General features: G+C 37.1%; 1 pseudogene; it reads left to right on the plus strand.

The window, feature by feature from the left end:
• The first annotated feature begins 9,722 nt into the window (after nucleotides 1-9,722).
• Nucleotides 9,723-10,680, plus strand: LOC102544281 (olfactory receptor 8U3-like; annotated as a pseudogene).
• The last annotated feature ends 3,324 nt before the right edge of the window (nucleotides 10,681-14,004 follow it).

Raw genomic sequence — 14,004 nt, forward strand, 5'->3', positions numbered from 1 at the left:
CAAGAAATAAACTCGTCGTCCACTCTTGACCTAGCGTCTTGCGGGCTAGAGTGAGACCCTCTCAACCCCAACTTGTCTTGTCTTCCTGTCTCTTTGTTACGTCTTTCCTTTTCTCAGTCCTGCAGCACAGGTTTCTGGACCTGATCGATTGTCGGCTGGCTCCGACAGTTTATGATTAAATGCCCTTTTGTCTAACTGTTTATTTAAGTCTCTCTCCCAATAGACTGTCAGCTCTATGAGACAGGGTCTGTGTCTATTTTGCAGACTACTGAATCCCTGACTACTAACACGGTTCCTTATTGAAAAAAACAAAAACAAAACAAAACAAAAAACTTGTCAAATAAGTAAACTCATATATAATTGAATACATAAGCACTCTGAAAAGTAAGTTATAAGCATATGGAAAGACAACTTACCACCAGATGTCAAGATTGTGTTCTAACCCTTGCTTTCAAATTTCCAAGTTCCCACCACTAATTATTTGCATCACCCTCAATTGAAACATTTGAGATCAGCTAGTTTAATGTGGTCATTTAAACAGATGAGCAAAGTAAGGCTCCTCAACCTTATGTAATTATCTCTCTCCATTTCCAGCTAGGAGTGAATAAAAGAACATCACCATCTTTAATAGCCTTAGGGGGAGGGTATAGCTCAGTGGTAGAATGCTTGTTTAGCATGCACAAGATTGTGGGTTCAATCCCCAGTACCTCCATTAAAAATAAATAAATAAACCTAATTACCACCCCCCCAAATAAGAGCATAGTAACATTAGTAACTTTAATATCCACAAACACATAGGGTCATTTATATCGTGACAGGCACTCTTGCAAGCAGTCTGTGTGTTAGTACACGTAATGCTCAGAAGAACTCTATGTTATAAATACTATCAGTATTTCTGTTTACAAGGGAAGCACTGAAGTACAGAGAGGACAAAGAGGTCGGGCACCTTGGTCAAAGTCACACTTAGTCAGTGGAAGAGCCATGCTTATGACAGACTCCAGAGACATAACCCTTCATTTACCCTTCTCCACCCTGCTCTGCTCCAAAGCACAGTCATACCCACTGTATCTCCCACACATGCCCGGTAGCCAGATCTGGGTGGATGCAGCCAATAGAACGGGATCTACGTGGTCTGGCACTAAAAGCTAAGCTGTAGCATTCTGTTACAGAATATCAGTGATTTCCCAAAACGTGAATATGAGAAAAGTTTACGTGGTAAAGCTGGTGAAGTGAGGCAAGGCAGGATCCCTCTGTAATAACGGCAGAGCACAGGCAAAACCAGTAATGCTGCCTAAACCACAGAACCGTCAGACGCCCTGTCCATCCGGCCAGCACAAGGGACTGCTGCTGCTCTACCACGTAAAGCTTTCGCCTTCCTCCAATATATCCACTTTCTAAACAGGAACCATTAACATACCAACTCATTTGACATCATCCAATTGAAAGTGTAACCGTGCCTTCTTGAACCCTGTTGTAAATGACCTCATAGGTTGAAATCTCTTAGAAAGCCCGGTCCCTAAGACTTCTTACTGAGATGCCCCTGTTTGCCATGGTGTGTGAGCTTTCTAGCTGCAGCAAGCAACAGCAACACAACTGTGGCTGCGGGCTCCTGGTGGCCTGTGCCTGGAGAACATCACTTGATGAAATGGTGTGAAGCCTGAGATTTACTTCAAAATATCTTTGGGGGTTAATAGACTGGGAAAGAGGGCAGGATGAAACCTACCTGACCATGAGTGGACACGCTGAGGCCGGCAGCCTTTCTGGTGGGGGGGTGGGGATTATTCTATCAAATCTTCGAATGTTGTACATGTTTGAAAATTTCCATAATAAAGAGTTGATTATATAATAATTAGTTTCTTTAGTAAAAAGATTAAAATTTGTTAAAATTTGTAAGTAGCATCATTTTGGGGTTTGAAATATTAGCACGTCTCTGTTAAAAGTATTATAGAGGCCAACAAATGTTTACTCAGGAAAAATAAGAAATGCATATTTATGTACATATAAGTATATATATACCTTCAAAATATTTTCTAAATAAGTGAGAAACTGTCCTTTAAAATTAATACCTCTGAATCTGACTAAGGGAGAGCTTAGAACTAAGATTTAGAAACAGGATTTAATATATGCCAACAAAGAGAAGATTTGGCTTTTAAAGCAGAGGGCACTGGTCTTAATTCCAAAAGACATAATGAATTCGGTTCTTAGTTAAAAGGGAACTATCAATCCTTTAATAAGCATTTCAGATTAAAAAGACCTTTGAAATCTGAAGCCTTATCTAACCAAACCGATTTCCAGAAACTAGTTCTTATCCGCCTCTAAGGCCTATCAGGGATGAAGCATAGAGTTTTTAAAAGGAAGAAGTAAAAATATGTTTTACAAATAATGTGATCAGCAAACCCCAAGGAAATCAATCAATCAGAATAATTAAAAACTTCACCCCATATGACACCCCATTATAATAGAAATGTAGAGAAAACAATGAAGGAAAACTTATTTACAACAGTGTGAGACCTATTACTTATATGTGTATTGAACTAAGACATACATTAAAAATAATCAGATAAAAAGACACTAAAGGAAAAGAATTTTTGGCTTAGAAATGATACTATAATACATCGCTGATTTTCTTTCAGATTTTATTCAAATTAGCTCAGTGTTTACTAAAATAACAAAATAATAACCTTCATTGTCACCCTATATAAATTACTGAAGTTAAAGTTATGACTCTGTCGGAGTCTGTGCCCTCAGGTAGCTCACAGCTGAGTGAGAGGAGAGACATATGGAACATGCAGATTACAACATAGTGTGAAAAATGTAACTGACACAAGGAAGTCGGAGAGGATACTGAGAAATGGTCAAACATCCCCCCTTCCACTTGGGGGTCAGGTAAAGAGAAGATTGAGGTAATTTGGAAAAAAACTGTACCACAAGGTTATCTTTTGAGCTTGTAGTGAGAAGATGAGAAGGAATGAGACATTTATGCAGAACGGAAAAGCTGTGGGAAAGCATTTCAGTGACACAGGAAACGCAAACACAGGAAGAAGAGTCACAGTCAGGGAAGGAGAGACACTGTGTGGCAGATGGGAGGGGGAAGAACAGGGGAGTCAGGGAGACAGGGCCCTGGACGCAGAGTGTTGCCCTTCATGTTAATGAGTTTGGACTGAATCCTATAGGAGACAGAAACAATGGGAATGTCTTATCTACAAGATTGATACGGTCAGATACGTTTCAAAGAGCTCCCTTAAACAAGATAGTGGCTTAACACTGTGGAATGACATGCAGTGAATTTGAAAGAGACTGATACACAGATAAATTAATAAAAAATGAAATTCAGAATGAAAAATTACATGTTATATGATATGCATGTATCTTAAAAATAAGAAAATGCAGCGATGCACTTACATAGCTTACTATTCCCTGGGTTAGGTTGCTCGCTTGATAAGAGATTCATAGTTAAAGTGAAATTCTCCTTCAGGAGTGAAAAATAATTTATTTGGTTGAGATATACAACATAATGTAATGATAAATGCATATTTATATATGTATTTATGTATGTATATATCTACCTACCTACTTACAGCAATATTCATACTATTACTACAAATAAGAGAAGTATCCAAGATTTTTATTATACATACTAAAAGGGACACTATAATAACACATTCTTGAGAATTTTAGGGTTAGATTAATTTCGAACTATATATCCATTCTGCAGCTCCACCTTGAATCTTGATTCTAGCTAACACATTCCTCAGTTGTGACTTGAGGCAAATTATTTAAATTCTCTGGGCTTCTCTTATCTGAAATGGGGGAACATTTTTCAACATTATAGTGTTTGCGAGGAATCATGATGTGCTGTATGGAGAACTTTTTGATGCCTGGCCTGGAACTTAATAAATACCTAATGAACTTCAGTCACTGTTGTCACAATTGTCATCATGATCATTCCATTCCTAATCATCACAGCACCATCAGGTTGCAGTTTGCAAAGTAATGTAATATCTATTAAAGGTTTTCTCCTCAAACTTGCCTTGTGCTGTAAGTAGTATTTTTATTTCTTAATTGAGGCTCAGAGTTTATGACCTTCCCAAGTGCACATGGGGACAGAGTAGACAAGCCTGAGTGCAAACCCAGATCCTGCTCCAAATCTTCTTCTCTTCCACGGCTTTCTTGTCTCCCAGAAGAAAGAGGTTCAAGGTCGAGGACACTGCTGCCCCTGAGGAATCAGATGATTATTTCAACACATTCAAACTACATGGCATGGTCATTAATCTGGAGTTGAAACTTTATGTTTGTTGAGATTGGTTTCTGTTAATACGTCCCATGAAAAAGCTGAGAAATGCATTGTAATAAGGCCCCTTGAAACTGATTAGCAAGTAAATCCACTTCTAGCAATTCACAGTAGGGAATTCTGTTGGCAATGAAGAATTTTCTAGTAAGACCCAGAGAGACTTTCATCATTAACACATAAGCAATGACTGACATCAATTTCTCTTTACTTAATAATTAGCAATTATTTAATTAAAATCAACAAGAGGAGAATCACAATTGCTACAAAAAAAAGGCATTTTTCTTAATTTTCCCACATATTCTGAACTTTTGCAGCCTGACTAGAGATGGAAACGCTGACTTAATTTTTTCATATTATACAGCACGAGCAAACAATAGGCACTTGAGAATTTCTAAATTCTGTGGAGAGACACTGTGTATTGACCAATTCCCCCAAATTTGGAAATTTAATCACATATTAAAAATTTTCAAATTCGATGTCAAACTACTACTTTTTTCACAATTAAGGTTTTTGACGTATGTTATGGGTGGAATGCCCTCCTAGAATGTATGAAAGGATAGTGATGGGTTTAATCCTTCCCTGAATGAAGGAATCCAAAAATGTCTGAAAGGCAAAGGTCTACTCAGATGGAAATAAGATTGCAATAGCAAATGTGAAATACATCTACAGGCAGTATAAGACAGCATATACCACGTGTGCACAGTTTGGATGGAGGTGATGGTCTGTGAGCTGCAATAAGTGGGCAAAGGGTTGGTTTCTGCATGCGTTCAGAATATAAGTTATAACCTGAACTATGATAAAGTGCTTATTACTCTGGTTTGATCATTTTCCAAAGAAATGAACAGGACACAAAAAATCTTATCACAATCAAAACATTATATTAAAAGACATCAAATTCAGTCACTCCATGAAAAATGAATAAAATAAATTTGCTGGAAGGAATAAGTCAAATCTGAAGGTTAAAAGTCTCAGGGAAATAACTGCATATGTGTGTGTGTTTCAATAAAAACTAAAGGAATGTGAATGAAGGTACATGCAGAAGACCATTCATGCGGAGCCATACACTCCTTTGCCGTTAAGTAGGAAAGACTGAAACTAGGTACGTTAGGAATTAAGTGCCAAAAATTGGGTAAAGAAAATAAAATGCTCAATGTAAACTGATTTAGGAATTAAAAAGAAAAAAGAACTAAATAGAAGTCTCTTTTTAGACACTTGATTTGTAGTTCCTGACACAAACTGGGGATTTAATATATTACTGTTGAGCAATAAATGAATCTCTCAGAAAGTTTTTGGCAATTTGACTCCCAACTATGCCAAGCTCATTATTTTTTTAAAAGGATGATTCTTCTTTTGCTAATATGTGCTTAATTATTGCTAAAATATAAATTTTACCAATGATTAATATATAGTTTACTAATGATGAAATATACATAAAAGAGAAAACACCATTTTTAGAGAATAAGCTTGGAAAAGTAAAACCTGTATGGATAATTGTTACTGTTCCTGCAGAAAAATATGGACATGCTTACAGCTCTGCAAGAAATTGAGCTATGTCCCCCCAACATTTAGATGTCAAGGCGATGAGGAGGAGCCAGCAAAGAACCTGTGAAGGAAGGTGCAGGAGGAAAACCAGGAGAGGGGGGAGTTCAAGTGGAGAAGGTTAACCAAGGAGTGGTGAGCTACGGCAAATACCACTGTTAGGCTGAGTAACACGACATCGGTAAGGGGACTTTCCACTGACTAATGAGGGGAAAAGGCTTACTGGAACGATCTTGAGAAAGGTCAGAGGACCCTGATTTGGAGGCAACATGGAAATACACACAACTCTGCTAGAATCAGTGCTGGAAAAGAAGATAATTTAGCAATAAGCAAATTATTTTAAAATAGACAACATTCTTTTATTCATTTCTATTTTTTAATATTTTATCCTAAAAATATTGGATCATTCTAAACCAATTTTGACTAAGAGAATTTATCATAGCATTATCATTTTCCTAATTAGAAAAAAATAACAAGATTTTAATATAGATAAATTAGAGACATGCTTTGGGAAGAATGTCAAATGTTATGTAAAATCCCAGTATACCATCTGCCCTTCATATTTGTGGGTCCTGAATGTGTGATTCATCCAAGATCCATGGTTGGTGAATCTGCTGATGTGGAACCCCTGGACTGGAGGTCCGACTGCCCTATGCAATTATGAATAAGGGACTTAAGCATCCACTGTTTTGGGCAACAATGTGCTGGGGGAAGGAAGAGGTGTCCTGGAGCCATTTCCCCAGAGAAATGAATTGCTAGAAAAAAATTCATTGTAAGCAGTAAATTGTCATATACTCTGAACACAATTTAATAAAATACAGAAAAAAGAAAAAGAAAAATGAACAATGAATTGTCCCCAAACTTAAAGAGCAGTTACCTCGAGATTTTTTCCATGTATTTCTGTATACCAAATTTTGTAAGCAGCTAACATAAACCTTGAGCAACGTGAGGTTAGAGGCACCAACCCCTCCAGATGGAAAATCTGCCTATAAGTTTACAGCAGAGTTGTAACTGCAGCTCCACACCTGCAGAGCCCCCCGACCTTGGGAGGTGTAGTACTGGAGGAGTATTTATTGGAAAAAAATCTCCTATGAGTGGATCTATGCTGTTCACACCTGTGTTGTTCAGGTTTCAACTGTACTTTCTTTTTATGCTAGAAAAATGAATGCATATATATGTATTTTTTAAAAAAAAATAAAGGATATATAAAAATGCCCCATACCTATCAATACTAATACTCCAAGGTTTTTTTTTAATATATACAGAAGCTGGTTGATTTTATTGAATTATTTTAGTAAATGAGGTGATATGTTTAAAGTCCATTAACCGTAAATTAATAAGAAAGAGGTGGATTATTCAATTAATAATATCAAGGCAATTAGTTAGCTATTTGTACATATGATACCTTAATTCTTGCTTAGGTCCTACAACAAATCAATGCCAGGTGATTATAAAGAGTTAAATGTTTACTGTCTAGGATGTAGATATCAGGTATTTATTGATTACATATTATAAAAATAAACAAACAGATTGCTTGATAACTTACAACTTCAAGGTATAAAACACATTCAGTAAATAGAGAACAAATAATTGAATCAGAATCCTTTTGGCTGAGAGGATCACAGGGAATGGAAGGGACAAATGAAAACAAATGATGACAAGACATTAAAAGTGGTTGTAATATTTAAATTGTTTGCCATTTGTTTTTGCTTTTCTTTGTTTTGCTTATAGCAATTGAACTGGACGTACATAACCAAGGACTAGTGAGTTCATGCTGACATTATTCTAGTTTCAAATATAACTTAAAGTTACCCTTGTTTTTATCAGCTAATCTTCATCTAATTGGAACTTTCTAATCAGGTTGCACCCTGGAGGGTGCACAGTTGCACTCTGGTGTACTCACATTGGGGGAACACTAGGAATTAACTCTCAAAAGAATCGAGACTGCGTTATATAAAGACCTGGAGCACTCATTCACACATCCTGACTGAGAGGGTCCTTGGAAAGGAGACCCCTGGGGAAACATTCAGGGGAAGATTTCTTCCACATGCTGGTAGGTTAACAAGTACTGCTGTTGGTCATTACATAGCGCCTTATTTCCAGGTCATCCACAATTTTCCCCCATTTAAAACAAAGGAGATGACCCTGGCTAAGTTCACCTCCAACCAGATGAAGCTGACGTCTCTTCTCAAGAATGAAACAGCTTTCTTAACCCTCCCCAAATGAAATATCTTCTTCAACTGCTGCCTGAGACTTGGGTGTCCTTTAGAAGAAGAAAACATGTTTTATCTGTTGATAAAACGTCAGAAGTCAAATCCTCTGGAGGAAGAGCCTTTGTGTGTGGGGGAGTTGTCTTTCTCTCAGGGGGAAATGTTGATGGTTTAAGAAACATCTATCAGAGACATTCGTGGGTATTTGAAATTGATGAGCGTGTCTGGGTTTTGCAAGTTTTTTCTTTAATTACAAAGAAGAAAAATAAAAAAATAAGCCTAATTCCAATGTATGCACAAAGAAAAGTAACTCAATACCAACACTTCCACTAATTACCCCTAAAACATCTGAAAGGATACTTATCGTGGAAGACCGAGAGTGGGACCAGTCATGTTGCCATGGATGGTAGTGAGCACATGGTGGCCAAATCAATGTTTTCTCATTTCTTCTTCTATTCCCAGAATAGTGAGCTATAGCACCGTAGCTGTGTTAGGATTCCAGTTCAGGAAGACAAGCCAGTTCAAACACACCTCTCACAAGGTGGGTTTTGACTTCGCTAAGTGGAAAATAAATGGATGGAGGGAAAATTTGTTTTCATGTCAGGTTTTATATATGCACCAATATGTAACTACGTACGTGTGTATATATGCACGTATCTGTATGTATATGTGTGTGTTTCTGTATATATGTATGTGCATGTTTGTGTATGTATGCATATATAGTTTTTGTTTCTTGTTTTTAGAGAGCACATTAGGTACAAGTAATAGTATTAAGATGATTCAATAGAGAGAGAAGAAAAAAATTTAAAGGAATAATTTTCTGACCACTCTCACTAAACTGTTAGAGAAAAAAGTTTCCCTTTGGACAAAATGTTTGAGGAGAAAACAGGAATTATTTTTTCTACTTTGTACACTTTTTTAATTTGATAAGGATGATAATTTTTTTTTATTTTATTGCATTCCTCTTGAAATTAAAGTTAGCTATTTATCTTCCTTTAGAAGTTGAAAGAGGCATCTAATTCACAATGACACATCATCCAAGTAGAACAGCATAAGGCAGGAGTCTCACTTCCTCATATTTTCTATTTCTCTCGTCAAAGAGATTACCACCTTTTAAAAGGAGGAATGTAGTTATAATCACTGAAAATTTAACAGAGATTGTAGAAAACATTCTTGATTATAAATGTCATAAATAGTTAAAATGCAACATGGCACAACACTTTAACTTAGATAACTATACTTTAAAAGACAAATAAAAATATCTACTCAAAAAGGCAATAAATTACTACATTAAGGTTCTGCTCTACCAAGAAGAAGATATGGGAGCAGGAAATAAAAAAATGGTTTATTCTCTTTATTCAATATAATTGAAAATGGTCTGAATCTAAAATATTAAATATCTTTTCAAACATACACTATTTGTTCATCTTTTCACCTTTACTCTGTAGACTTTAATTGGTTTATCTTTATGAGAACTCGACTTTTGGCCTCATAAAATTATAAACAGCCAGAGAAGAGAGTTTGAAATGGGATGTGTTGGTTTGTTCTGATATTCTACCACAATGAACAATAATTTCTGAAGCTAAAACACACAAGAGTTGATGCCTGGTGACAATTTCTTACGCCCGTTAATTTTTCGGTCTTTAACTTGTCTTTCTTCAGCAGTTGAGAGATTGGAACAAATGACTGAAAGGAACAGCACCAGGGTGACGGAATTCATTCTTCTGGGCTTTTCAGTCCGCAGAGGGATTGAACTCATTCTCTTCCTGCTCGTCTTAGTGGTATATTCTCTAACTCTGGTAGGAAACCTTGGGATGATTTCACTAATCCAACTGGATTCTCGACTTCACACGCCCATGTACTTTTTCCTCAGTACTCTGGCCTTTGTAGACCTTTGCTACTCTTCATCAATAGCCCCCAAGTTCCTGCAGACCCTCCTGACCAGGCACAGGTCCATATCTTTCTATGCATGTGCCACACAGCTGGGCTTTTTCCTGAACTTCTTGATCTTGGAGATGTTCCTTCTTGCAGTAATGGCTTATGACCGCTATGTCGCCATCTGCAACCTCTTCTCTACGTGGTGGTCATGTCCCCCCCAAAGGTGTGTATGCAGCTGGTAACGGGCCCCGTCTTATACAGCTTTTCTGTTGCTTTGCTCCACACAGTTGTTACTTTCCAACTGATCTACTGTGGCCCCAATGTCATCAATCATTTCTACTGTGATGATGTCCCTTTGATAGCCCTTGCCTGCTCAGACACCAGCCCAAGGAGATCTTGATTTTCATCTTTGCTGGACTCAACTTGATCAGCTCTTTGACCACCATCCTTATTTCTTACTTATACATTGTGGCTGCCATCCTGAGAATCCAGTCGACAGAAGGGAGGTGCAAAGCGTTCTCGACTTGTGGCTCTCATCTGACCGCTGTGACTATATTCTATGGGACTCTGATCTTCATGTATCTGCAGCCCAGATCAAACCATTCCCTTGACACGGACAAAATGGCCTCCGTGTTCTACACAATAGTCATTCCTATGCTCAACCCCATGATCTACAGCTTGAGGAACCAAGAAGTAAAGAATGCCTTGAGGAAAGCCATTGACAAATCCTATGTCCTGCCTCTAATAAACTTTAAAAAGTGACTTGAACAAAGCCTGACTTGGAACAATGCCCCTTGCAGATAGACATGTTGTTTTTCTAATCTTTTGATGAAGTACATTTTATTTTTACCGTTCTTTATGAGTAAATTGATTTTGTACATGAGTTCTAGTTTTCATGTAATCGATAGTAAGAGGAAATTTTTAAATGAATAGAATTTACATTTTTAACAAATTGCTACTCTTAGGGTATGTGACACTGATAACTTTGACCTGACTAGCTTCTATTCAACTGATAATAAGGTTTAATCAGTCTTTTCAAAATTGTTCATGTTTTGTATATCGTGGAAGACAGAGAAAGGGGCAAGGATGGTGATGAAGTAAGTTTCTTATCCATCTCTATGTCATTCCATGTGATAGCCTCCTCCTCCAATGTTCCCTGTCTGTGACCCATCATTCCTCTCTCTGCTTCTGACCCCTGGATTCGCTACTGTCCACTCCCTGAAATTGCATGATTAGCGTGTCCCTTGAAAGAAAGTCATTTTTCACCATGTAGATCTGGGAACCAGGATTAGCTTTTAGAAAGCCATATTCCCTTTTATTACTCTATCAAAACAAAAATGCAGAGCTATATCTAAGTTCCCTAAGCAAAGCTGTGCTTTCTAAAGGTCTTTTAAGGTTTTAGGGGTATGAGGAAATTACAGTAGGTTGGAGGATAGGAAGGGGTAGCTTAAAACCAAGAGATAAATATGGGGGCTATTCCATGTCAAGAATATAGTTTATGTTCGGGTACTATAAAGAGACGTAATCCAAAACCCACTTAAACCTTCAACTGGAATGTAATAGATTATTTTTTCAATCATAAATTCAAATGTTCATATCTACCATGTGCATGATTTTGTGAGTCATTCTTGGAGAGCAAAAAACAAACAAACAAACAAACAAACAAACAAACAAACAAAAGATTTTCTGCCTGACAGCGTTGGAAACTCTGGGAGAAGAGGCAGCTAGCAACAGACCAGTTTGGCTTCGTTGGTGGCAGGTTTGATAAGGAAAAAAACTTACACATGAGGCTTGTCTTGGATGTAGATCTCTACATTTGTCTGCCAGAATCTTCAACGTGTATAAAGAAGCTTTAACTTGATTCATTTTCACATACCATCCAGATGGTCTCAACAACCCCTGCATCCTCTTACTTTGGGAACAGTGGGCAGAACATACATTCAAAGGAGAAGGGAGTGGGTAAGGAGCCACCAAATTGCCAGGGTTTATCTTGTGAGTCACTTAGCAGAAACATCCTTTCAATGACCTCCTCTAAGAATAAGACAACTAGAAAGTGAATGGATTCGAAGTAAGTCAGCCTGCTGAATTATAATATTGTGCCACCATGACCTACGTACTGTGATAGGTGTTAGAATGAATCTAGCAAACCGGGAAATAATTTTGTTCATTTGATAATGCAGTTGTGAACAATAAACAATGAACAAAGTGAACAAGCAATGAACAAATGCAGTTCATTATCAAATAAACGAAGTGAAGCTATGCCAATGATGTATGTGCTAGGATTATGTGTGAGCCCTCTGCTACCATGAGCTGATTTCTTTTTTCATTTTCTCTGTCAGTCCTCCTTTCATCTCATGAAAGGCTCATGATTCTATACCAGGCATGACCAGGAATCAAATCTGCCTGCGTTCAAGCTATGGCATCTCAGTAAATTAGGGAAAAAAAAAAACTCATCCTTGGAATTGTGCTTTTGTGTTGAAACCTGAGTATTACTACTTCCAGCTAGGTGATGCTGAATAGCATCTCTGATTTTCATTAACCAGGCTCCTCAAAACCACCTGTCAGTGATGGGAAACAGTTGCCTTAACATTATTAAGTTCTGAGTGAGGGGTGCTTATAAAGCTCAGGCGTTCAAAGCTGATTCTGTCCTAGAGTCACAGTTAATTGAACAACATGGGAAACCCATTGGTGTCCCTCCAATAGATTTCCCTGATTTCCCTTCAATTCTCTTTTAGTCATATATATATATATATATATATATATATATATATATATATATGACTAAAATTAACATAAAAAACAGTACGACAACAGAGACTTTCACAAATGACTTACCAGATTTTGTGCCATTTGAATGACTTAATAGTCTTGGAAATTGCAGAAACAATGGAGCTCTGAAAAAATTAAAGATGGGGTGGTTTAAAAACCCCACGGGAAGTAGTCTCTGATACAAAGCTAGTACCCTGAGAAGCTGCTGAGTTAAGCATATACATATATACTACAGTATATATAGTATACACATATTGTACTATATACTATGTATAGAGTAACTAGGTCTGTCTATCTATCTATCTATCATCTATCTATCTATCTATGTGTTTATCTATCTATCTACCTATCTATCTATATATATATGATAGTGTGTGTCTTTGTGTGTGTGTGTGTGTGTGTGTGTGTGTGATTGTAGTGACTTGCCATAGGGTTGTATTTTCTGACTTTTAGTTAATATTATGCTTTGTTATTTTTCATGCATTGGCACAACACATTTATTATTTGCTTAATATATTTTAATTGACTCACAAACTTATTTAAATAAATCTGAAAACTAAACTTTCTGTAACCACTGCAAAGGAGAAAAATCCATGCCAAAATCATCATAAAGTAACAAGAATTCCAAACACTCAAAAAGTTAAAATAACACAATCTCTGGGTACTATGTGAAATTATCTCTTGTGCTGTATTTTGGGAAATACTGGCAAGAGAAATTATAGAAGTTAATCAGAAGCCCATGATAACCACTTTAGCTTGCTATTCCAAGTTATGTTAGGACAGGGTTCATGGTTAAATTTAGAATTTAGATTTATGTGAAGACATCAATATTGTCATATTAAATTATGTATCTTAAAAATTATTTTTACATCCTCCCTAACCAACACCAACTCTATCGCTAAATCAACAATGAGGTGTTCTAAGTGGATGCAAACGGTACAGATTCTGAAGAAAGGCAGAATTACAACTATGCCTTTCAAGCTCTAGATTAGCTTCTTTGGGGGGCAGAGGCATCAAACCAAAATATGAGTCTTGGAAATCATGGCTGTCAAGGGCAAGAACTCATATAAGGAAAACACCTTTGTTGTTGCTATGTTTGTTTTGCTTGTTCTGTAATCCCAAAAGCTTAGTTTTATACAGTGAAGAGACCATCACGGAGTTTATACAGAAAACTAGAAAGCAGAAAAGATCTCCTAATGACGGAGGAGCCGTTTTCCTGGAAACAAGCAGTAAGGGCCCAACCTGAGCCTGGCGATGCGAGTGAGATGTAAAGGTTAGTGAATCTTTGGAGAGGAATCTGCTGCCCCTTCCTCTGGG

The sequence above is a fragment of the Vicugna pacos genome, chromosome 10 (genome assembly GCF_048564905.1).
Source record: "Vicugna pacos chromosome 10, VicPac4, whole genome shotgun sequence".
Classification (NCBI taxonomy): Eukaryota; Metazoa; Chordata; class Mammalia; order Artiodactyla; family Camelidae; genus Vicugna; species Vicugna pacos.